Raw genomic sequence first — 27,287 nt, forward strand, 5'->3', positions numbered from 1 at the left:
GACCTCGCTGTCTGGTCTCCTTCCCCAAGCAGCCCTACCCCGCAACATTCTGTTCTGTTCTAAACGATGACCAATGAAAACGGTTTTACTTCCATTTCTGTGTTCGAAATATGTAACTGCAAATGTTTTGTAGAAGCCCCATTGTATGCGCTGTATGATAAGACGCCAGATACGTACCACACAGACTACTTTTGGCAAATAAGAACAAATACACCCTCGACCCAGAATCGAACCCTCGACATCCTGCATGCTGACCCAAAACATTATCCACTGCACCGACTGCACGGCACTGTTCCAATACGCTGTCAGAGGTAGTCACTGTACATATGGGTTACGGTTGCCAGCTTGTCGGTGTTTAACGTCAATTTACAACGGAAATATGCAGCGGACCAAATTTTGCGACAGACAGACTTGTATCGTTAATACGTGCGGACTGCGAAGTCCGAGTGCGCGAATTTTTCTTCACCCTGCCTATTTTACTGCTTTTTTTTTGTGGTTTACCGTCGTTGAGAGCGTACTGTCTGGGAAGGGCTGTCCTTCGGCGGACCTGTGTTGCTGGTTGCTGTTGTCGTCACGTGATCGTGATGGCGGCAGTCCCACGCCGCAGCGGCAGTGAGTCGAGTTCGCCTGACTGGCTGCAGCAGGAAACGTGGCGTGATATTCGAAGCGACGGCGGGCGCCGCGCACAGACTGCGTAGTAGGCAACTGACGGCGACCGGCCGGCATCAACACTGTACGTGGTGTAAACCTGGTGACGCTGGCAGAGCACTGCGCAGTGGCGGATCAGGCCCAACTAACAAGGGGAGGCCACGACGTTTGGAACGCGGTTTTACTGCAGACCTCGTACACTCGTAGTACTCCATAAGGACAACAAATTGTATAAGCTGTAGGGCGTACTTCTCAAACGTTACTGAGAAAATCGCAAGATAATTTCGGTCGTCGAACGTATGTCTGTGCGTAGCTATTTTAACCATGAAGCGGTTCCAGCTAAGTGGTGCCGGCCCGGTAACTCAGCGTGTTCTGTCAGAGGGTTAGCTGTCCTCTGTAATAAAAAAAAAAGTGAGTTAATAGAACAACAACGAACTTAAACGGATGTCTTACGACGTCCGCCCCGAGCAGATGCAACGAACAAAAGCGAACAAAATGAGATTAAAAAAAAAGTGTGTTCGGTCAGAGCGATAGTTACCCTTCATAATAAAGAAAACTGATCGAACGGATCATCGAACAAACTGAACAGGTATCATCGGACGTCCGCCCTGAAGAAATACAACGAACGATATAGAACAAAATTATTTTTTTTAAGTGTTTAAAGTTCAAGCCGCTGTATCGCTGGATCGAGTTCCGTTCGTCAGTTTTTATTTTTATTTTCAACGCAGCCATTTTCTTTATTATTTATATTACAATTGACATAATGGGGAAAATACGTGTTATCGGATGAAATTTTATAAATTTACAATGTTATTTGGCAGTCTACTAATTTTTATCATCGCAAATAATGTAATAATCATAACTATCGACTAGTAAACGACCAAATGCATAAAGTCATTGTTGTGTACATAGTTCCGCGTAGTCAGTGCGTACACAACTTTCCCACTAGCCCTAGGACTCACTCTGCTAAAATTTCCTTAGTACTCCATCTGGGGTCATACATGACCCCAATCAATATATAATTGACTGTGTGTACTAATCATTCAGAGAACAACGTACTGTCGTTTAATACTGTTTGTTTACATTTTATTTATTATTTAGACACATTTCACAGCTTTTTTAACAGGTATGTACGTAGTAGAATTAAATTACATATGACAGAGTAATTACATATCAGAAGTTACAATATTACTCTAAGTCATAATTTGTTTCACTCATAAATGTTTCACAATGGCTTGAAATTTACAGAAAATGTGATGAACAACTCAACAGGAAACATAATTCTAACCCGATCCCTGCTTACCGGTACTGCACTTTCATCTTCTCCACTGTCATCATTTTCAGCAAGAATATCATTTTCTTCTAATTCATGTAAACAAATTTCATCACTTTGGTCTACCTGTGTCTTCGGCGTCACTACCTCCTGAATCACTACTGCTACGAAATAAGTCTTCCGTAGCTTGTTCTACACTATAGCTAGGAGCAAAACGTATTCCATCCATGCTGAAATTACACTGCAACAACAAACGTACAAACGAACGTCCCGTTTGAGGTTAGTTCTGAGTAACACCTGAATAACACCTGAATTCAGTGTTACCAACTCAAAATACCTAAGAAAGAGATTGTTAGTTGATAATCTATACATTCTATGAATGTTACATATAATCTATCTGGGGTCATAATTGACCCCAACAGTAGTTTTTTGTTAATTATTGACTTAAATGTTGCGTCAAGCGCTCTAAAAATTTTTGTGAGAGAACTACAATACTGTGTGGTAAAAGTCATAAAATTCTGGATTTTTACAAGAAATAGAAATATTATTTTATCCATAGTAAAGATGATTGGGGTCACCTATGACCCCAGAGTGAGTCCTAGGGCTAGAGCGCGCCCCGCTAAGCACAACAGCGCAGGCGCAGCGCTCGTCCGTCTCCGCACTTCGAGATGGCGCTGCCATAAAGACGGACCAAATTCTGCTTCCGCCGATCTGCGTATTAACATGTAATGCAGCCAATGAGATTGCTGCTAACGTAGAGCCTTTTCTCCACGCGGATCACACTCGCGCAGTGATACATGAACACGCGAGGTATTATAACGAGTATACAGACCTCCGATTACTCAGTCTGCATTTATCTGCACCAGTCTGTACCAGTCTGCATTTGTCTGTACCAGTCTATAGTCAAGTTTCAGTCTGCGCCTAATAAGATTACCATATTCCTTTACATAGCCATAAAGATAAATGAATAGACACTTTGTCAAGTATCAGAGGTATGTGAGAATAAGATTAACGTACAAAGACCAAAGGAACTTCAGATTGTCAATTGTAAATAGCATCCAGAATCAAGTTACGTAATGTTTATGCTTTTTATTATTTTAATAAATGTGTGTGAAAATTAATCACGTTCACCATCAAGCACATACTCTAAGCGTGCAAGTGGCATTTCTATCGTCTGACCTAACGGCAGAAGATAAACACGCCACGATAAGACCACGAGACATATTGCTGACACTCGCCTACTTCGTTAGAGCGACAAGTCAAATAATCTGATGGTGTGTGTACCGATGGTCTTACAGTACGCACACCACAGTCAAATTGAAAATGTATGCTTGTCCGTGATTTGAGAAATCCCTTACTCCTGGAAGGAGCCCAAAACGACTTGTTACCTCCAAGTTTTGACGGGCACAGACGGCTTTCGAAAGATGTACAACTAACCATCGCTTTCGACATTAGGAGTACAAGTTGCAGGATGGTATTATTCGTAAAAACATGGAAAACATAAAGTTAAACGGCACCACATACGCAAGGTCTTTTCACGTTTTCTGTGGAAAAACAGACCTTGTTAACATTTTCAAAAACCTCTCCTTCAGACAATAGATTGGAAGCAAACCATGCATAACGCAGTATTTCCTTAAAAATAGGCGCTGATAATTGGTTATGCAGTATCGAGTGTATTTTAATAGGATCTTCCGAGAAGCAGTTTCTAGTTCTCTTTCGATTAAATATGAACAGTTCTGAAGACACGGACAAGCATACATTTTCAGTATCACTTTATGCGTTTGGTCGTTTACTAGTCTATAGTTATGAATATTATATTATTTTTGATAATAAAAATTAGTACACTGCCAAACAACACTGTAAATTTAATAAAAGTTCATCTGATCACACGTATTTTTCCCATTATATCAATTGTAATATAAATAGTAAAGAAAATTGTGTTGAAAATAAAAAAAAAAACTGACGAACGGAACTCGATCCAGCGATCCAGCGGCTTGAACGCCAAACACTTAAAAAAATACATTTTGTTCTATATTGGTCGCTGATTTTGTTCAGGGCGCAGTCCGATGACACCCGTTCAGTTTGTTCGTTCATCCGTGTGCTCAGTTTTTTTTTTTTTTTTTTTTTTTTTTTTTTATTAGAAAGGGAAGCTAACGCGCTGACCGAAGAAGCTGAGCTACCGTGCATTCACCACTGGGCTGCAGCCGCTTCATGGTTAAAATGGCCACGCACAGATATATACTCGACGACCGAAATTATCTTGCCATTTTCTCAGTAACGCTTGGGAAGTACGCGCTACTGCTTACACATTTTGTTGTCCTCATGGAATACTACGAGTGTACAAAGTTTACAGTCAATCCCCGTTCCAAACGTCGTGGCCTCCCCCTGTAAGAAGTGAGAGGGCGCAGGCAGACGCGACTGGAATCATCCCACGCGCGCCCCCACTGAGCACGTGGAGCACACGTGTCAGCCTCTGCTGTCATACCGTACAAGCCCACCTGTTTGTACAACGAAGCAACACTCATAGAAGCAAAACAAATGTCCGGCAGCGGACTAAAATTCACATCTAATGGATATCAGTGGGTATCAGTTCGCTGATGAGATCGCTGCCCTCTGCTAAAGACGAGGTATAAACTGCGCTGCCGGAAAAAATTTCGAGGACAAGCTCGGTTTATTGACAAGTGATGCGACAGGGAGTTCGTCATTGAAGGAGTATACAGGATGAAAAGTATTTAAACCGACAAACTCTGGGCGGTTGTAGGGGGCATCAAAACAAATATTTTCCCTAATATCATTTCTTCCTATGAGAATTATTTAAACCGATGGAGGCCGTATTACGCTCTTCAGTTGCAGGCAACTGCTGTCCACCAGTGTAGTAGTGCATTGTCTCTGTTGACTAATGGATACACCTGGAGTGAGTACACTGAATGGACCGGGCGAGGTGGCGCAGTGGTTAGACACTGGACTCGCATTCGGGAGGACGACGGTTCAATCCCGCGTCCGGCCATCCTGATTTAGGTTTTCCGCGATTTCCCTCAATCGCTCCAGGCAAATGCCGGGATGGTTCCCTTCAATCCGATGAGACCGATGACCTCGCTGTCTGGTCTCCTTCCCCAAACAACCCAACCCAACACTGAATGGTTGGTGCGTAGTACGTAGCACACCACAACAAGCTGCACAGCGGGTTTATCAACAACAATATCCGCCGTATCCCGCATCATACGACCTTTGCTGCTATGTACCAACGTCTGCGTGAGACCGGGTCATTTAGCAGATTACGTGGATAGGGACGCCGTCGCACGGTAAGAACGCTGCAATTTGAGGAAGCTGTCTTGCAGCATGTGGAGCGGGATCCTTCATATCATCACTCGCGCAAATGCACGTAACATGGAGACGAATAAGACGAATGTAAGAACAGTCCTTCGAGACCAACTGTTACGTCCAGTTCACTTACGCCGAACGCGGTGGCCGTGCGGTTCTAGGCGCTTCAGTCCGGAACTGCGGGACTGCTGCGGTCGCAGGTTCGAATCCTGCCTCGGGCATGGATATGTGTCATGTCCCTAGGTTAGTTAGGTTTAAGTAGTTCTAAGTTCTAGGGGACTGATGACCTAAGATGTTAAGTCCCATAGTGCTCACAGCCATTTGAACCATTTCACTTACAGCGTGTCCACAACCTGGAACCAGTTGATTATCCACCCAGCACAGTTTTCGCAGTGGTACCTGGAGCAGTGTGAAATGCATCCTACATTTCCATCCTCTGTGTTGTTTACCGATGAAGCAACGTTCGGGCGTTATGGAGTCTTCAACAAGCACAATTCGCTTGCTGGAAGACGTCCCGCTCCCTACAAGACAACGCATGTCTTTCCAACATGACTTGGCGCCGGCACATTTCAGTCGTCGTGTGCGTCGATTCCTGGACCGACGGTTCTCACAAGGGAACCTCCCCATCGCACCCCCCTCAGATTTAGTTATAAGTTGGCACAGTGGATAGGCCTTGAAAAACTGAACACAGATTAATCGAGAAAACAGGAAGAAGTTGTGTGGAACTATGAAAAAAATAAGCAAAATATACAAACTGAGTAGTCCATGCGCAAGATGGGCAACATCAAGGAGAATGTGAGCTCAGGAGCGCCGTGGTCCCGTGGTTAGCGTGAGCAGCTGCGGAACGAGAGGTCCTTGGTTGAAGTCTTCCTTCGACTGAAAAGTTTAATTTCTTTATTTTCGCAAAGCTATGATTTGTCCGTTCGTTCATTGACGTCTCTGTTCACTGTAATAAGTTTAGTGTCTGTGTTTTGCGACCGCACTGCAAAACCGTGCGATTAGTAGACGAAAGGACGTGCCTCTCCAATGGGAACCGAAAACATTTGATTCTATACGACACTGGTGAACAGGAATATGTTGTGGTCCCACCTAACTTGTACACTTGGCGAACGGATAAAAAGATTCTTCTACCTTGCCCGATTTAGGTTTTCTTGTGGATGTGATAATCACTTCCAAAAAAGTGATGAAAAGATAAGAGTTTGTCACATAACCTGCAACAAATGAATTCAAAAGTTTCACAGTCGCACAGTTTTGCCTGTGCTCTATCAAAACATATGTTTTTAACGTTTTCAAATTTTTCCGTGTGTAGACCGTCAAATCCTGCATATGTCCAAGCAAATCTGAACATGTCCTGGAATTTTGGAGAGCGAAGTTGATTATGTGTGAGTGCCTGAACTTTGATAATTGTCTGAAAACAAAAAATTAAAATTTTCACTCGAGGGTAGACTTGAACTAAGGACCTTTCATTCCGCAGGTGCTCACGCTAACCACGGGACCACAGCGCTCCTGAGTTCACACTCCGTTGATGTTGCATATCCTCCGCATGGACTACTCAGTTTGTATATTTTGCTTATTTTTTTCATAGTTCCACACAACTTCCTCCTGTTTTCTCGATTGATCTGTGTTCAGTTTTTCAAGGCCTATCCACTGTGCCAACGTATAACTAAATCTGAGGGGGGTGCGATGGGGAGGTTCCCTTGTCAGAAACGTGGATTGGCAGAGGTGGTCCTGTACCATGGCCTGCTCGATCCCCAGACATGTCCCCTCTGGAATTTTTTGTGTGGGGAGAGATGCGCAACCTTGCGTACGGAACTCTTTTTGCATCAGAAGAGCATCTGGTTGCCCGGATAGTAGCAGTAGCAGGAACAATTCAGGATAATCCTGAGGTTTTTGCCTGTGTCAAACAGAACATGATCCGACGGTGTAACCTTTGTTTACGTGTCAGTGGAGGCATTTTTGAAAATCTACTGTGATTGAAATTGGGTTTTGTTAATGTGTTGTCTCTTGGTCATAAAAAAATGGAAAAGTGTTTGTTGGTTTAATTAATTTGCTGCCAGAGAAATCTTCCTCTACCGGTTTAAATACTCCTCATAGGAAAAAATGACATTAGGGAAAAATATTTGTTTTGATGTCCCCTACAACCTCCTAGAGTTTGTCGGTTTAAATACTTTTCACCCTGTCTGATAACAAACTCAGGCCAAATGAAACATACACCTCACAGTAGAGGGTGACCACACAGTGGAAACAATTGTACAGTATACCTCCCTTCAGGCGGCAGTATTCTCGCATGCAAACGATCAACGAGGTTTGAGTCACAAAAGAATTACAAACATTGGCTGCTAGTGGATACTGATTTAAATCAAAGGGAAAGTTGTAAGTTTGTGCGACCGGGATTCGAAACTGGATCTCGTGCTTACTAGCCAGATGCTCGCAGTGCCCTACACAATATTAGGTAGATGTATCTGTTTCTTCGGCTCTTCAGTGTAGCAGCAGCAGCAGCAGCAGCACTCCGTCTTCAGGCCATAAGTGGCCCATCGGGACCATCCGACCGCCGTGTCATCCTCAGTTGAGGATGCGGAGAGGAGGGGCGTGTGGTCAGCACACCGCTCTCCCGGTCGTTATGATTTTCTTTGACCGGAGCCGCTACTATTCGGTCGAGTAGCTCCTCAGTTGGCATCAGGAGGCTGAGTGCACCCCGAAAAATGGCAACAGCGCATGGCGGCGGGACGGTCACCCATCCAAGTGCCGGCCACACCCGACAGCGCTTAACTTTGGTGATCTCACGGGAACCGGTTCTTCAGTGTACATATATAAAAATTAAGGCCAGACAGCCAATGATTTCTTCAGTGCATACGCACGCAAGGCTCGAAGTCTTACGGGAATCGGCGGAACGCCGCGAATAATGAGGATAATGATCAAGGAACACGAAGGTACTACATTCTTTTAGCAGTGTGTGGTTAAGTTGAGAATTTGAGTCCGACGGGAGGCGTGCTACGGTAGTTCGTACAGCTGCACATACCACTGTGTCTGGATGGCTCAGAACATTTGCCTATTAAGCAGTAGACCCAGGTTCAGATCCCGGTCTGATACAAATTTTCAACTTTCCCCATTGTTTTGAATTAATGCTCACTCGCAGCCAATGTTTGTAACTCCGTTGCGTCTTAGTTCATAATGCCTACTGGATCAAAAAAGATGTCTGTTCTTTGGGATAAACCCAACGATATCCTACGATAGATTGCCCCAAGCGTGTTGCACCTTCTGTTGAAATTCGACGAGTAAGTTCCCGCTTCAGCTCGTCCCATAAGTGACTCTTCTATCGAGATGATAACCGAAACTTTACGAGTAACCCTGTTACATACCTGCTGATGATATAATCGACTACCGAGCTGCGCCATCAGACTACTCCTTAATCGTGCCTAACTTCTGTACTCAGTGACGAATGACGGGATAGCAATTCGATTTTACACAGAGTACGCCAAAGAACTTGCCCCCCTTCTAACAGCCGTGTACCGCAAGTCTTTAGAGGAACGGAAGGTTCCAAATGATTGGAAAAGAGCACAGGTAGTCCCAGTCTTCAAGAAGGGTCGTCGAGCAGTCGATACAGTTCCGCACTGTCGCCTGATAAACAAAGTGAGAGCCTACGGAATATCAGACCAGCTGTGTGGCTGGATTCAAGAGATTTTAGCAAACGGAACACAGCATGTTGCTCTCAATGGAGAGACGTCTACAGACGTTAAAGTAACCTCTGGCGTGCCACAGGGGAGTGTTAGGGGACCATTGCTTTTCACAATATATATAAATGACCTAGTAGATAGTGTCGGAAGTTCCATGCGGCTTTTCGCGGATGATGCTGTAGTATACAGAGAAGTTGCAGCATTAGAAAATTGTAGCGAAATGCAGGAAGATCTGCAGCGGATAGGTACCTGGTGCAGGGAGTGGCAACTGACCCTTAACATAGACAAATGTAATCTATTGCGAATACATAGAAAGAAGGATCATTTCTTGTATGATTATATGACAGCGGAACAAACACTGGTAGCAGTCACTTCTGTAAAATATCTGGGAGTATGCGTGCGGAACGATTTGAAGTGGAATGATCATATAAAATTAATTGTTGGTAAAGCGGGTGCCAGGTTGAGATTCATTGGGGAAGTCCTTAGAAAATGTAATCCATCAATAAAGGAGGTGGCTTACAAAACTCCGACCTATACTTGAGTATTGCTCATCAGTGTGGGATCCGTGCCAGATCGGGTTGACGGAGGAGATAGAGAAGATCCAAAGAAGAGCGGCGCGTTTCGTCACAGGGTTATTTGGTAAGCGTGATAGCGTTACGGAGATGTTTAGCAAACTCGAGTGGCAGACTCTGCAAGAGAGGCGGTCTGCATCGCGGTGTAGGTTTCGAGAGCGTGCGTTTCTGGATGAGGTATCGAATATATTGCTTCCCCCTACTTATACCTCCCGAGGAGATCACGAATGTAAAATTAGAGAGATTCGAGCGCGCACGGAGGCTTTCCGGCAGTCGTTCTTCCCGCGAACCATACGCGAGTGGAAGAGGAAAGGGAGGTAACGACAGTGGCACGTAAAGTGCCCTCCGCCACACACCGATGGGTGGCTTGCGGAGTATAAATGTAGATGTAGATGTGGATGTAGATGTAATTTGGACGCCAGGTGCTAAACTGCCGGTGTTCAGCCTCCAGGATTGGAATCTTGAGAACTTAACGTGGATGCCGCGCTATGCAGGCAGCGGCTGGCAAATATTTACTTGGTGGCTGCCGCGTGAAGGCACGCCATGCGTATTCCGCGTCGCGCCTCACCGAGCCCGGGCGCAGTTTCAAGATACTGTCTAAATGTAGTGCCACATAATCAGCCGGTGTAAGTGATGGCAGAGGAATTTCTCCATCTTGCGCCCTGCCCGTCGGAAAATTAATTATTATTTCCTGTGTCACTGCAATGAAGATTGCAAAGATAATTGAACTCATCCCTGTTTGCAGGCGTTTCTGTATTCATTAATTATGATGTACAAGAGATCTACAGTGTTTAGAATACACAGTGGAAATGGTTGTTATTGAAGCAGTCATACTGGGTGTCCGAAAACTCTTTCCCTGATTACATAAATTGATAACTCAGGCTGGAAGTAAGATACAAATATGAAACTTGTGTCGAATTGTTTACAACTTTTTTTTCTGTTTTAGGTTCGCAGTACGTAAGTAGTGGATGAGGTGCAGTGCCCAAGAAGCCATGTTAACCAATCATGAGAAGGCACAGTGTGTCCTGTGGTAACATGAGACACGATCACCAACCACAGTGCAGAGACACTTCCAGACAACATTTGGAAGGAATCCACCTGATGTCAAGAGCATTAAAGCCTGGTATGAGAGGTTCAAGAACACAGGATCGGTTGCTGACCTTCCGACGTCTGGTCGACCGAGAACCTCTGCAGACAGGGTGGAAGCTGTAAGGCAGTGTTTTCTGCGAAGTCCGAAGAAATCGGTGCGCAGGGCCTCACGTGAATTACAGATGCCAAAAACCTCTCTCCATGACAATTTACATGAACTTTTATTGTTTCGTGCATACAACGGGCAAATCGTTCAGGCCTTGTAGCCCAATGACAGTACACGTCGATATGACTTTGAGGGTCGAAATGCTATCACATATTGAGGACGATGATGGTTAACTCAGACGCCTTTCCCAACGAAGCGACCTTTTTTGTCAGTGGAGTAGTGAATCGCCATAATGTGCTCATTTGGGGTTCACAGCCCCCTGGCGAGGTCATGGAGTGCACCAGAGGCAGTCCAAGGCGAACGTTTGGTGCACGCTATTGCACGATCGAATTATCGGGCCATTCTTCTTCGTTGAGGCTACCATCACATCTGCAGTGTATCTGGACATGTTGCAACTGTATGCTGTTCCTCAGCTGCTTCAGTATCACCCCGATGCCTTGTTTCAGCAAGACGGTGCACCGCCTCATTGGGGTTTGGACGTCCGTGCCTATCTCGATATGACCTTTCCTGGGAGATGGATTGGTCGCGATGAGCCAACGGTTTGGCCTCCACGCTCTGCTGACATAACCCCATTAGACTTCTTTTTATGGAGTTATGTCAAGGACGAGGTCCACCGAACACGTGTACCAGATCTTGAGAGAGTGTGGCAGATATGATACGCGAGTTGGGATGGAAGTCATTAAAGCAAAGACGTTTTTCGTCGCGGCGAGATCTATTTACGAAATTTCAGTCACCAACTTTCTCTTCCGAATGCGAAAATATTTTTTTGAGCCCAACCTACATAGGTAGGAATGACCATCAAAATAAAATAAGAGAAATCAGAGCTCGAACAGAAAGGTTTAGGTGTTCGTATTTCCCGCGCGGTGTTCGGGAGTGGAATGGTAGAGAGATAGCGTGATTGTGGTTCGATGAACCCTCTGCCAAGCACTTAAATGTGAAATGCAGAGTAATCGTGTAGATGTAGATGTAGATGTAGATGTAGAACCCCAACTGCTTAAATTTAAAAGAATTAGCTCTCTCCAAAGGCAGTGTAAACGCGAAGACCACACTTAAGAGGCCACCAAAATTGGTTACAGAAGGTCACAGTTGTTCGTCATTGGTTTCAAGAATGTTCTGGAAAATTCGAGAGAATGATTTGGCCACCCATATCGCCCGCCGTGAATCCTATCGAAAATTAATTTTATGGGGCAATATCGAAAGGTCCGTTCGTGCACAAAATGCGGCACTGGCAACACTTTTGCAATGATGGACGGCCTTAGAGCCAGTATGGCTCAGTATTTCTGCAGGGGATTCCCAACGACTTGTTGAGGCCATGATGCCACGTCGAGATGGTGCACCACGCAAAAGGAGGTCCGACATTATATTAGAAGCTGTCGCATGAATTTTGCCACCTCAGTGTAGATACAAGGAAGGCAACTGCGAAGAAATCTTGAGAAGCAGAATGAATGCAGATGGTTGTCAAAAATGAGAGGAAGGAAAGAGTTTGGCATTGAAAACAGCTTCCAGTCAGCCGGCCGGGGTGGCCGAGCGGTTCTAGGCGTTACAGTCTGCAACCGCGCGACAGCTAAGGTCGCAGGTTCGAATCCTGCATCGGGCATGGATGTGTGTGATGTCCTTAGGTTAGTTAGGTTTAAGTAGTTCTAAGTTCTAGGGCACTGATGACCTCAGATGTTAAGTCTCATAGTGCTCAGAGCCATAGCCAGCTTCCAGTCATCTCGGACTTCGTAAGTACAGGTCCTTCATGAGTTTCCGTGGAATCTTATACCATGCTTCCTGAAAAATAATGGCAAGTTCAGACAACGATGATGGAGATGAACAGTGCTCGGGCAGCACTCTCTCCAGAGTAGACCGAAGAGGCTCAGTAGTACTGAGACCTGGAGCCTGAGGCGGCCTGACGAGATGTGACTGTTTCTCCTCACGTCCACAAAGCCAATCCTGGACAGAGCCCTGGCGTCCTGGATCACAGAATCACCATTGAGGGACAAGTACTGTACCATTAGATGGATCTGATCAGCCAAAATGGTCGTATAATTCTTGGCAGTGAGTCGCAACCTTACAGGGTAACCAAGAGGCCCTCACAATACCATAATGATGTTGTTGTTGTTGTGGTCTTCAGTCCTGAGACTGGTTTGATGCAGCTCTCCATGCTACTCTATCCTGTGCAAGCTTCTTCATCTCCCAGTACTTACTGCAACCTACATCCTTCTGAATCTGCTAAGTGTATTCATCTCTTGGCCTCCCTTTACGACTTTTACCCTCCACGCTGCCCTCCAGTACTAAATTGGCGATCCCTTGATGCCTCAGACGATGTCCTACCAACCGATCCCTTCTTCTTGTCAAGTTGTGCCACAAACTCCACTTCTCCTCAAATCTATTCAATACCTCCTCATTAGTTATGTGATCTACCCATCTAATTTTCAGCATTCTTGTGTAGCACCACATTTCGAAAGCTTCTATTCTCTTCTTGTCCAAACTATTTATCGTCCACGTTTCTCTTCCATTCATGGTTACACTCCATACAAATACTCTCAGAAACGACTTCCTCACACATAAATCTCTACTCGATGTTAACAAATTTCTCTTCCTCAGAAACGCTTACCTTGCAATTGCCAGTCTACATTTTATATCCTCTCTACTTCGACCATCATCAGTTATTTTGCTCCCCAAATAGCAAAACTCCTATAATACTTTAAGTGTCTCATTTCCTAATTCCCTCAGCATAAGCCGACTTAATTCGACTACATTCCATTATCCTCGTTTTGCTTTTGTTGGTGTTCATCTTATATCCGCCTTTTAAGACACTGCCCATTCCGTTCAACTGCTCTTCCAAGTCCTTTGCTGTCTCTGACAGAATTACAATGTCATCGGCGAACCTCGAAGTTTTTTATTTCTTCTCCGTGGATTTTAATACCTACTCCGAATTTTTCTTATGTTTCCTTTACTGCTTGCTCATTAGAGCTACTGACGGCCTTGGGAGAGCCAGTACTGACAAAACTCTACCATCTGGTGAGCAAGATGTATGAGACAGGCAAAATACACTCAGACTTCAAGAATAATATAATAATTCCAATGCCAAAGAAAACAGGCGTTGACAGATGTGAAAATTGCCGAACTATCAGTTTAATACGTCACAGCTGCAAAATACTAACGCGAATTCTTTACAGACGAATGGAAAAACTGGTAGAAGCCGACCTCGGGGAAGATCAGTTTGGATTCCGTAGAAATGTTGGAAAACGTGAGGCAATACTGACCCTACGACTTATCTTAGAAGAAAGATTAAGGAAAGGCAAACCTACATATCTAGCATTTGTAGACTTAGAGAAAGCTTTTGACAATGTTGACTGGAATACTCTCTTTCAAATTCTAAAGGTGGCAGGGGTAAAATACAGGGAGCGAAAGGCTACTTACAATTTGTACAGAAAGCAGATGGCAGTTATAAGAGTTGAGGGGCACGAAAAGTAAGCAGTGGTTGGGAAGGGAGTGCGACAGGGTTGTAGCCTCTTCCTGATGTTATTCAATATTGAAGAGGCCCTTACAATACCATAATATGGCTCCCCAAATCAGCTGGGACATTGCACATAGTTCCAGTTTTACAGCTTCTGCACCACGTTTTCTTGTTCTGGGCGTTCGCGTTACTGATGTGTGATTTTATAATTCGAGCTCTTCTTGCAATTCCCTGCTTCTGAGGCTCCCTTCGAGTTGTTTTGCTGCCGTCAGGTTTCGCAAGTGCGACATTCAGTTCTGCAGTAATTTTTTGCAGTTGTCGTACGCCTTATTTTTCGCCACAATCCTATTCAATGGCCATCCATCAATAACACTCAACACACGCTTTCTTCCGCACTGAAGCTTAGCGTATGAAGTTTTTCCACTTTCCCTGTATGCGGTGAAAATCTTCGATACCTCTTGAAACACAAAAGACTTTGCCTACCTTGGTTACGAAAGTAGCACCAACTTTCCAACATTTTGCGCACGATCTAATTCCCTTAGCTCCTTCTACCATAGATACTAGTAGACTGACCTTGCTGTGCAGAAGCTATAGGGCTGGTGTGGCTCCAACATAAACCACGTGACTGTTGGCAAAACGTGGCGGGATTTCAAATCGGCGGTCTGCCATCCTATGTTTGTATCGTATTTCCCCCACATTTCTCAATTGACTGCCAAACGCTTCCAACAAAAATTACTTTTTTATTTGCGAAAAATTATCCCAGAACTTCATTTGACCTGGATTTGTTCACAGTACCATTTATAAAATCTAACAAATACATCGAACGCCCCTCTGGTGGGCAGCGGGACGAAATTACTATAAACTATCAATTAAAGTAAAATGTCGTTAAAATTCTTTTGAACAGTAAGAGTGGGCTCTTGTCAAAACTTTAAACATTGGATTCGCCGCGTTTTGAGCTCTAGTCACTTATAAAAGAAAACGGGATATGGGAATTATGTCAACTATAGGTGACAAAATTGTCGACTCTAGGAGCAGGTCCATTTTAGGGTATCAATTTTAGGTGCACTTCAAAGGTTCAGTTCCTACTATTTTTACAAAAGTTTATGAGTTAAAAAAATGATATTTTAGATGAAAGGTGAGACTTTGAAGTTTTAGAAAACAATTTTGGAGCCTACATTCATTTAATAGTATTAGAAGGTAGAAAAAAATTATCTTCATGTGTCGGCTATAGGTGCTCTTACCTTATTATAATCTCACTTGTATATACAAAAAGGCGCGTATGTGCAGATGGCTTTGTAAGTAGGCTGTTTAGTTTCTTATATTGGTAACGCCACGTAGCGCTCTGTATGAAAATCACTGGCTGTGCTGTGTGCAGTCTTTGGCTGGTTTGCATTGTTGTTGGCCATTGTAGTGTTGGGCAGTTGGCTGTTAACAGCGCGTAGCGTTGCGCAGTTGTAGGTGAGCCGCCAGCAGTGGTGGATGTGGGGAAGTGAGATGGCGGATTTTTGAGAGCCGATGATTTGTACGTGTGTCCATAAGAAACAGTACATTTGTAAGAATGGATGTCATGAACTGCTATAAATATATATTATGATTTTTGAACACTATTAAGGTAAATACATTGTTTGTTCTCTATCAAAATCTTTCATTTGCTAACTATGCCTATCAGTAGTTAGTGCCTTCAGTAGTTTGAATCTTTTATTTAGCTGGCAGTAGTGGCGCTCGCCGTATTGCAGTAGTTCGAGTAACGAAGATTTTTGTGAGGTAAGTGATTTGTGAAACGTATAGGTTAATGTTAGTCAGGGCCATTCTTTTGTAGGTATTACTGAAAGTCAGATTGCGTTGCGCCAAAAATATTGTGTGTCAGTTTAAGCACAGTCTTATACAATTTTTCTAAGGGGACGTTTCAGCTTAAGGTTTTTCCGTTTCAGGGCCTGTGTCCGAAGCTGCCTTCGGTTTTCATCCTTAGGGAACTTATGAGTAGGAACGAGAAACAGTTATGCTTACTTCTGTAACCGAATTATCACAGATACTTTCCAAAATGTAATATGAGTCTGACTTTACAGGCATCACTTTCAACACTTTAATTTACGTGATACTCTATTTCAAGTGTAAAAAACATATAAAAGTCACTTCAGCAGATTTCAATGAACGCATCTGCACTATCATAGAAACACTTACACGTGAAATGTAATGCCATTTCCCCCGACAAAACGCTGAGTACAGCCATAAGCGCAACACGAAACAACCATATTTTGCCAACATTCACGTGACTTTAGCCCAGACATGTTGGAGCCACGAAAATGACGTCAGGGCCAGTCTATTATATTTATGGTCGAAGCTTAGCTCCGACGTAATGCGCTTACGGCTACCCAGAAAGCTGTTCTGACCACGCCTGGTACTTGTTACGTATTGAGGATAAACCACAGGTGACGTTCGTGGTCAAATACAACAGCGTAACCTGAATGCTTGGCTTGCACCTGCATTTGTGTTCAGGTGAGGTGGTTTCGTATTTTGCTCTGACCTCTATACTGTAACTGATCGACGAAAGAAGAAAATACGAAAAGCGATCAGCGAAATTCGTGAGAACAGAGGTATAAATCACTTGGGAATGAAATAAAAATGAATTGGAGGAAAGCTAAGGTGAAATAGCTACAGGGAAAAGGTGGAGAAATCAAAAAAAAAAAATGGTCGTCGGGAGCAGTTACTCAGCACAGCACACGGAAAGTGCAAACAATCTTTCCTGTAATTTAAAGCAAGGGAATTCCGCACTTAAACGACTTGTGATTGAGGAACAAATGGGAGTCTCGTGTTTAGGCTTCAATTACAAGCGAACCAATAGGCCTATCGCAAAGTGAGTTACACCAATATTTTTGTTGTTTTATTGCAACTTGGTGTTAAGGTACAACACACACACACACACATATATATATATATATATATATATATATATATATTTCGAACATTAACACTAGATTGCAAAAAGAAAAAAACAAGAAAAATATTGGTAACAATACTATGAGAAGGAAAGTTGCTGCTCACTATATAGCAGAGATGCTGAGTCGCACATAGGCACAACAAAAAGACCCTCACAACTGAAACGACACTACCTGAGACTGCATTCGTGTGTGTGAGTTGCGTTTGCGTGAGTGTGTCTGCATGTTATCTACTGCTGACGAAGGCTTTAGCAGCCGAAAGCTATAATTGTGAGAGTCTTTTTGCTGTGCCTATCTGCGACTCAGCATCTCCGCTATATGGTGAGTAGCAACTTTCCTTCTCATAATAGTGTTACATTCCATCCTGGATTTTCCATTGTCTGATATATGTATGCAGGGTGTAAATTATAAGTTGACAAACCAGAATAACTCGAAAAATAAGCTTCACAGGAAAAAATGTGTAGAATCCAAAGTTGATATGTGCTGGTGCTAAAATTAGCCCGCCACCCCAGCCCCCTGGGGGTGAGGCGGGAGGCAACTTTAAAATTTCAAATGTAAACCCCCATTTTTTATTGCAGAATCAGATTCTACATAAAAAACCACGTACATTTTGTCTTAAACATTTGTTTTGATTCTTGGTAGTTGGCGCTGTAATTCAACAAAATCCATGTTCTCATTTTTGCGTGGAAAATGGTTACGGATAAATAAAAAATACTTAGTTACTTCGTAAATTTTGATTCGCTAAAACCAAAACATTCCCTCTCTCCCCATAGGGTGGGGTCTAAGAAAGAGACATTAGAGTTTTACAAATGTTGACCCAAATATTAATTTTTTCCGCAGATTCGGACAAGTTTTGTTTCGTGGTCAACATTTGTAAAACTCTGATTCCTCTCTCTCAAACCCCACCCTGTGGGGAGAGAGGGAGAGTTTTAGTTTTAGCGAATCAAAATTTACGAAGTAAATAAGTATTTTTTATTTATCCGTAATCATTTTCCACGCAAAAATGAGGACATGGATTTTCTTGAATTACAGCGCCAGCTACCAAAAATCAAAACAAATGTTTAAGACCAAATGTACGTAGTTTTTTTTACGTAGAATCTGATTCTGCAATAAAAAATGAGGGATCCCATTTGAAGTTTTAAAGTTGCCTCCCGCCCCACCCCCAAGGGCTGGGGTGACGGGCTAATTTTAGCACCAGCAGATGTCCCCCTCGAAACTAATCAACTTTGGATTCTACACATTTTTTTGCATTAATCTTATTTCTCGAGTTATTTTGGTTTGTCAACTTAAAACTTACACCCTGTATATCGAACAAATACCTTTCACGCTATATATATATATATATATATATATATATATATATATATATATATATATATATATATATATATATATATATATATATATCAAAATTTGCTGAGTTGACTTTTCTACTACCAATATATACGCCTATAACCTATTAAAATTTCATTGACATCGAACATATACTGTATATACCAGGTGATGAAAAAGTCAGTATAAATTTGAATGCTTAATAAACCACGGAATAATGTAGATAGAGAGGTAAAAATTGACACACATGCTTGGAATTACATGGGGTTTTATTAGAATAAAAAAAATCCATAGTATTGCTAGACGCGTGAAAGATCTGTTGCGCGCGTCGTTTGGTGATGATCGTGTGCTCAGCCGCCACTTTCGTCAAGCTAGGCCTCCCAGGTCCCCAGACCTCAGTCCGTGCGATTATTGGCTTTGGGGTTACCTGAAGTCGCAAGTGTATCGTGATATACCGACATCTCTAGGGATGGTGAAAGACAACATCCGACGCCAATGCCACACCATAACTCCGGACATGCTTTACAGTGCTGTTCACAACATTATTCCTCAACTACAGCTATTGTTGAGGAATGATGGTGGACACTTTGACCATTTCCTGTAAAGAACATCATCTTTGCTTTGTCTTACTTTGTTACGCTAATTATTGCTATTCTGATCAGATGAAGCGCCATCTATCGGAAATTTTTTGAACGTTTGTATTTTTTTGGTTCTAATAAAACCCCATGTCATTCCAAGCATGTGTGCCAATTTGTACCTCTCTATCTACATTACTCCGTGATTTATTCAGTTTTGAAATTTATACTGACTTTTTGATCACGTGGTATATTTCATTAACATAGAACATATAACTCAGCGAATTTTTCAATCACGTAATAGAAGTTCTCATTTTTCTGAAGTACCTTTTTCACAGTTCAGGATAAACACATTCACAAAGAGTGAGCTTGTTTTGGAATGTCTCTTTCGTGGTTGTAAGAAGCCGCAACCACAGTGAGATACGGATTTTGTAGAGTTTAATACTGAAGGGTGGCTGAGGGCTTGTAGGTCCTTGCGATTACCAGCGCGGCTGTGAAATTTGAGTGCAGCGTTACCGCTTACCGTTAGCTGTCTCCATCGTAGTAGCTACATTACATCGAGATGCCTGCAAGACATACACCGGTGTGTCAGACCCACCATACTTGCTCCGGACACTGCGAGAGGGCTGTACAAGCAATGATCACACGCACGGCACAGCGGACACACCAGGAACCGCGGTGTTGGCCGTCGAATGGCGCTAGCTGCGCAGCATTTGTGCACCGCCGCCGTCAGTGTCAGCCAGTTTGCCGTGGCATACGGAGCTCCATCGCAGTCTTTAACACTGGTAGCATGCCGCGACAGCGTGGACGTGAACCGTATGTGCAGTTGACGGACTTTGAGCGAGGGCTTATAGTGGGCATGCGGGAAGCCGGGTGGACGTACCGCCGAATTGCTCAACACGTGGGGCGTGAGGTCTCCACAGTACATCGATGTTGTCGCCAGTGGTCGGCGGAAGGTGCACGTGCCCGTCGACCTGGGACCGGACCGCAGCGACGCACGGATGCACGCCAAGACCGTAGGATCCTAGGCAGTGCCGTAGGGGACCGCACCGCCACTTCCCAGCAAATTAGGGACACTGTTGCTCCTGGGGTATCGGCGAGGACCATTCGCAACCGTCTCCATGAAGCTGGGCTACGGTCCCGCACACCGTTAGGCCGTCTTCCGCTCACGCCCCAACATCGTGCAGCCCGCCTCCAGTGGTGTCGCGACAGGCGTGAATGGAGGGACGAATGGAGACGTGTCGTCTTCAGCGATGAGAGTCGCTTCTGCCTTGGTGCCAATGATGGTCGTATGCGTGTTTGGCGCCGTGCAGGTGAGCGCCACAATCAGGACTGCATACGACCGAGGCACACAGGGCCAACACCCGGCATCATGGTGTGGGGAGCGATCTCCTACACTGGCCGTACACCACTGGTGATCGTCGAGGGGACACTGAATAGTGCACGGTACATCCAAACCGTCATCGAACCCATCGTTCTACCATTCCTAGACCGGCAAGGGAACTTGCTGTTCCAACAGGACAATGCACGTCCGCATGTATCCCGTGCCACCCAACGTGCTCTAGAAGGTGTAAGTCAACTACCCTGGCCAGCAAGATCTCCGGATCTGTCCCCCATTGAGCATGTTTGGGACTGGATGAAGCGTCGTCTCACGCGGTCTGCACGTCCAGCACGAACGCTGGTCCAACTGAGGCGCCAGGTGGAAATGGCATGGCAAGCCGTTCCACAGGACTACATCCAGCATCTCTACGATCGTCTCCATGGGAGAATAGCAGCCTGCATTGCTGCGAAAGGTGGATATACACTGTACTAGTGCCAACATTGTGCATGCTCTGTTGCCTGTGTCTATGTGCCTGTGGTTCTGTCAGTGTGATCATGTGATGTATCTGACCCCAGGAATGTGTCAATAAAGTTTCCCCTTCCTGGGACAATGAATTCACGGTGTTCTTATTTCAATTTCCAGGAATGTATTTCTTTCGAAATGATGGGGAGGGGAGGGAGGGTAGTCAGTTTCCTGTGGCACACTGACTTGGAATACCGTTGACAGTAGAAGCTGCTTCGAAGGAGAATGACGGAAATGCGTCACCCAGGTCAAGAAAAAACAGTGTGTTTGGACAGGGCGTTCGAAAATCTAAATCATTGATTGTACTTGGTGCGGAATACTAAGAACTGTGCACAATTTTTACATGAATAGGGTAGTCCCCAAAATTAAAAACTTTCACATGAAGCTGACAGAAAAATGTGCAGATTTTCCCAATATTTCAATCTGCACTCTTTCGAAAGTAATTAAAAGCTCCTGCTTCTGTTTGAAAAAAACTTAGTAGAAAACCTGTGATAATGGTGTCTGTGGGAGCTTCTGCATCGCGACCTACTTTTCTTAGACGAATACAGAGCTACAGGATCTTCTTTACAGACGAGATCCGGTGCGGACACAATCACGCAATAACAAGTATGGGTGCCAAAAATCTTAGTTGATTCCTTAGTAGGCCGGCCGCTGTGGCCGAGCGGTTCTAGGCGCTCCAGTCCGGAACCAAGCTGCTGCTACGGTCTCAGGTTCGAATCCTGCCTCGGGCATGGGTGTGTGTGATGTCCTTCGGTTAGTTAAGTTTAAGTAGTCAGATGTTAAGTCCCATAGTGCTTAGAGCCATTAGAATTTTTATCCTAGTAAACAGGTAAAGCTATCTTAGAAGCTAGATTAAGGAAAGGCAAACCTACGTTTCTAGCATTTGTAGACTTAGAGAAAGCTTTTGACAATGTTGACTGGAATACTCTCTTTCAAATTCTGAAGGTGGCAGGGGTAAAATACAGGGAGCGAAAGGCTATTTACAATTTGTACAGAAACCAGATGGCAGTTATAAGAGTCGAGGGGCATGAAAGGGAACCAGTCGTTGGGAAGGGAGTGAGACAGGGTTGTAGCCTCTCCCCAATGTTATTCAATCTTTATATTGAGCAAGCAGTGAAGGGAACAAAAGAAAACTTTGGAGTAGGTATTAAAAGCCATGGAAAAGAAATAAAAACTTTGAGGTTCGCCGATGACATTGTAATTCTGTCAGAGACAGCAAAGGACTTGGAAGAGCGGTTGAACGGAATGGACAGTGTCTTGAAAGGAGGGTATAAGATGAAAATCAACAAAAGCAAAACGAGGATAATGGAATGTAGTCGAATTAAGTCAGGGGATGCTGAGGGAATTAGATTAGGAAATGAGACACTTAAAATAGTAAAGGAGTTTTGCTATTTGGGGAACAAGATAACTGATGATGGCCGAAGTAGAGAGGATATAAAATGTAGACTGGCAATGGCAAGAAAAGCGTTTCTGAAGAAGAGAAATTTGTTAACATTGAGTATAGATTTAAGTGTCAGGAAGTCGTTTCTGAAAGTATTTGTATGGAGTGTAGCCATGTATGGAAGTTAAACATGGACGATAAATAGTTTAGACAAGAAGAGAATAGAAGCTTTCGAAATGTGGTGCTACAGAAGAATGCTGAAGATTAGATGGGTAGATCACATAACTAATGAGGAGGTATTGAATAGGATTGCGGAGAAGAGAAGCTTCTGGCACAACTTGACCAGAAGCTATATGGCGTCGAAGCGCACAGTTCCTAGGATAGAAGTCTGAATCAGGTACTCGTACAATCTAAATTAAAAAAGTATACTGAAGTTATTAAAACCTAAAATAAACATGTATATTGAACTTAAAAACCAACTTCTTCCGCATAAACCGGCGTAGAACAAAACAAGTATTGGTATAACTCATTTTTCGATAGGCGTATTGGTTCGCATGAGCACTGAAGAGCCAAAGAAACTGGTACACCTGCGTAATACCGTGTAGAGCCCTCCCGAGCACGCAAAAGTACCACAACTCGACGTGGCATGGACTCGACTGATGTCTGAAGTAGTGCTGGAGGGAACTGACTCCATGAACCCTGCAGGGCTGTCCATAAATCAGTAAGAGTATCAAGGGTTGGAGTTCTCTTCTGAACAGCACGTTGCAAGGTATCCCAGATACGCTCAATAATGTTCATGTCTGGGACGTGTTTAAACTGAGAAGAGTATTCCTGGAGGCAGTCTATAGAAATCCTGGACGTGTGGCATGTCGCATTATCCTGCTGGAATTTCCCAACTCCGTCGATATGCTCAATGGACTTGAATGGATGCAGGCGATCAGACAGGACGCTTACGTACGTGTCACCTGTCAGGGTCTTATCTAGACGTATGAGGGGTCCCGTATCACTCCAACTGCACACGTCCCACACCGTTACAGAAACTCCGCCAGCTTGAACAGTCCCCTGCTGACATGCAGGGTCCATGGATTCATGAGGTTGTCTCCATACCCGTACACGCCCACGCGCTCGATACAATTTGAAACGAGACTCGTCCGACCAGGCAACATGTTTCCAATCATCAATAGTCCAATGTCGATGGTGACGGGCCCAGGCGAGGCATAAATCTTCGCGTCGCGCAATCATCAAGGGCACACGAGTGGCCCTTCGGCTCCGAAAGCCCATATCGATTATGTTTCTTTGAACGGATCGCACGCTGACACTTCTTGATGGCCCAGCATTGAAATCTGTAATAATTTGCGAAAGGATTGCACTTTTCTCATGTTAAACGATTCTCTTCAGTCGTCGTTGGTCCCTTCTTGCAGGACATTTTTGCAGCTGCAGCGATGTCAGAGTTTTGATGTTTTATCGGATTCCTGACATTCACGGCACACTCGTCAAATGGTCGTACGGGAAAATCCCCACTTCATCGCTACCTCGGTGACCATGTGTCCCATCGCTCGTGCGCTGACTGTAACACCACGTTGAAACTCGCGTAAAGCTTGATAACCTGCCACTGTAGCATCAGTAGCCGATCTAACAACTGCTGCAGACACTTGTTGTGTTATATAGGCGTTGCCGACCGCAGCGCCGTATTCTGCCTTTTTACATTTCTATGTACTTTAATACACGTGCCTATACCAGTTTCTTTGGCGCTTTAGTGTAATTAAAGCCTAACTGGAGTTTCTGTGACAAAAAATCTGGTAGTAGGGTCTGAAGAATGCGAGAAAATAAGATGTAAAGCATAGATTGCATCTTCCAGCACGATAACTGTCGATGCCACGAGGCCAGAATCGTTCTGTAGAGGTTTGAGCGCACTCACTATGATGCTTTGGACATCAAATTCGGCTCACCTAAATCTGACGAAACCCAACTGGGACACTATTGAGCGCCAGCTCCGCGCCCAGAAACGAAACGCCTGTAGATTATGGGAAGTGTGTGACTTGTGTGCAGGTATCAGGTGCCACAAACCTCTGGCAACCTATCACGTACTTCTCGAATCTATGGCACGGAAAACCGCTGATGAACTGCGTTCCAGAAGTGGACCAAAACGCTTTTAAATACACTACTGGCCATTAAAATTGCTACACCAAGAAGAAATGCAGATGATAAACGAGTATTCATTGGACAAATATATTATACTAGAACTGACATGTGATTACGTTTTCACGCAATTTGGGTGCATAGATCCTGAGAAATCAGTACCCAGAACAACCACCTCTGGCCGTAATAGCGGCCTTGATACGCCTGGGCATTGAGCCAAACATAGCTTGGATGGCGTGTAGAGGTACAGCTGCCCATGCAGCTTCAACACAATACCACAGTTCGTCAAGAGTAGTGACTGGCGTATTGTGACGCGCCAGTTGCTCGGTCACCATTGACCAGACTTTTTCAATTGGTGAGAGATCTGGAGAATGTGCTAGCCAGGGCAGCAGTCTAACATTTTCTGTATCCAGAAAGGCCCGTACAGAACCTGCAACATGCGGTCATGCATTATCCTGCTGAAATGTATGGTTTCGCAGGGATCGAATGAAGGGTAGAGCCACGACTCGTAACACATCTGAAATGTAACGTCCACTGTTCAGAGTGCCGTCAATGTGAACAAGAGGTGACCGGGACCTGTAACCACTGGCGCCCCATACCATCATCACGCCGGGTGATACCCCAGTATGGCGATGACGAATACACGCTTCCAATGTGCGTTCACCGCGATGTCGCCAAACACGGATGCGACCATCATGATGGTGTAAACAGAACCTGGATTCATTCGAAAAAATAACGTTTTGCCATTCGTGCACTCAGGTTGGTCGTTGAGTACACCATCGCAGGCGTTCCTGTCTGTGATGCAACGTCAAGGGTAACCGCAGCCATGGTCTCCGATCTGATAGTCCATGCTGCTGCAAACGTCGTCGAACTGTTCGTTAAGATGGTTGTTGTCTTACAAACGTCCCCATCTGTTGACTCAGGGCTACAAAATCCGTTACAACCATACGGATAAGATGGCTGTCATCTCGACTGCTAGTGATACGAGGCCGTTGGGGTCCAGCACGGCGTTCCGTATTACCCTCCTGAACCCACCGATTCCATATTCTGCTAACAGTCGTCGGATCTCGACTAACGCGAGCAGCACTGTCGCGATACGATAAACCGCAATCGCGATAGGCTACAATCCTACCTTTATCAAAGTTGAAAACGTGATGGTACGAATTTCTCTTCCTTACACGAGGAATCACAACAACGTTTCACCAGGCATCGCAGGTCAACTGTTGTTTGTGTATGAGAAATCGGCTAGAAACTTTCCTCATGTCAGCACGTTGTAGGTGTCGCCACCGGCGCCAACCTTGTGTCAATGCTCTGGAAAGCTAATCATTTGCATATCACAGCATCTTCTTCCTGTCGGTTAAATTTCGCGTCTGTAGCACGTCATCTTCGTGGTGTAGCAATTTTAATGGCCAGTTGTGTAGATCGTCATAATCTTTTGGCTCATCAGCGTGTTACTAATGTTATTTTTGGTGCACTGGAAATTTACTACAAACATGTCATCTTTGGTGCTATTTCTTATAATGAAATGTCAATTAATGACGCATCTGTTGTAAAAAAAACCGTGTTTATCGTGTCCATGTGGTTAGCGGAATCAGCAGCGACGTTTATATTATTCCTTATCGCAAATATTTTGCCGTTTTGCACGAATACTTCGTGATTTACGAGGACGTGGTTAGGCAGAAGACTACAATAACCAACGTTGGGGTTTCAACTCCAAAGATAGAGATAAGTTTTGCACCACAAAAAACAGCTACGTATGGACTTCATTTTCTGTCACTGAGTGAGTACTGCTTTTCATTTTAATATATTTTTTATGACTTTGATCTCTGTTTATTTTTAAAATATTGCAGCACATTGGCAAAATTTCCCACATTCCGTCACCGCATTACAACGTGGCCACTTGTTGACGCACTGCCCGTTGGCTTTCGTCTCGGGATCTTCTGCAGATGTTTGTTTAGTGATTTTTCTTCCGTTCAGTCTGCCACGAACTAAGGAAGCTGAATCTTAGACAGTGCCAGCGACTCATCCTGGCGAAATGTTAGAAAAAAACGCCGATCGAAGATCATGAGATAAAAGCCAATAGGCATATACGTTGAACTCCGTCATTCAAAGTGTTGCGCAAGGTGTTGACACTGACACTAAACAATGACTGGGAATGCAGGCTTTCTCGGCGAACTTCGCTGATGAAATCTTCTCGAGTTATCAGCTGAGTCGTGGCGTCGTTTTGTCGCAACGTTTCGGCGAATTTCGTATTCGTCATCTTCAGGCAAAGTGAAGGCACCTGATGAAGCTTCCGTAGAACAACGCAGACCGATTTTTAATTTTTTTCACTATCGCCTCGAGTTTTGTAGAAGACGTGTTCAGAAAGCACGTGTACTAGATTTTTATATTTTTTTGGAAAAAGTTATGTGAAAATAATTGCAGGATATTGTTGATACACTTGTTTACTTTACCACATAATCGATATCCCGCTAATGCATACGGTGAGCCATGTCACAAGCTTCTTTATGCCCTGTGCAGAAAACTCTCTCGCCGGCTCCTTCCCCCACTTCAGAACGTCTTTCTTCAATTGCTCGTCGCACAGTGGTGTATATGTATCGAAATCCTGGCCAAAATTCTTTCAGTACTTTTTTAAAGTTTAAATCACTGCTGTTCACTTTTAATGCATGTATTTATTTATTTGCAATTTATTTATTTTTATTTAAAAACTAAATGTAACACATGAATTTGCGCTAAAACTTTTTAATCAGGAATTGATGATGGATTTACATATACTTTCAAATAAAATGCAGTTAAGATAGAAATACGCCAAACTTCATTCGTTTGTGCCTATATACAGGGTGAGTCACCAAACGTTACCGCTGGATATATTTCGTAAACCACATCAAATACT

This window comes from Schistocerca nitens, chromosome 10, assembly GCF_023898315.1.
Source record: "Schistocerca nitens isolate TAMUIC-IGC-003100 chromosome 10, iqSchNite1.1, whole genome shotgun sequence".
Classification (NCBI taxonomy): domain Eukaryota; kingdom Metazoa; phylum Arthropoda; class Insecta; order Orthoptera; family Acrididae; genus Schistocerca; species Schistocerca nitens.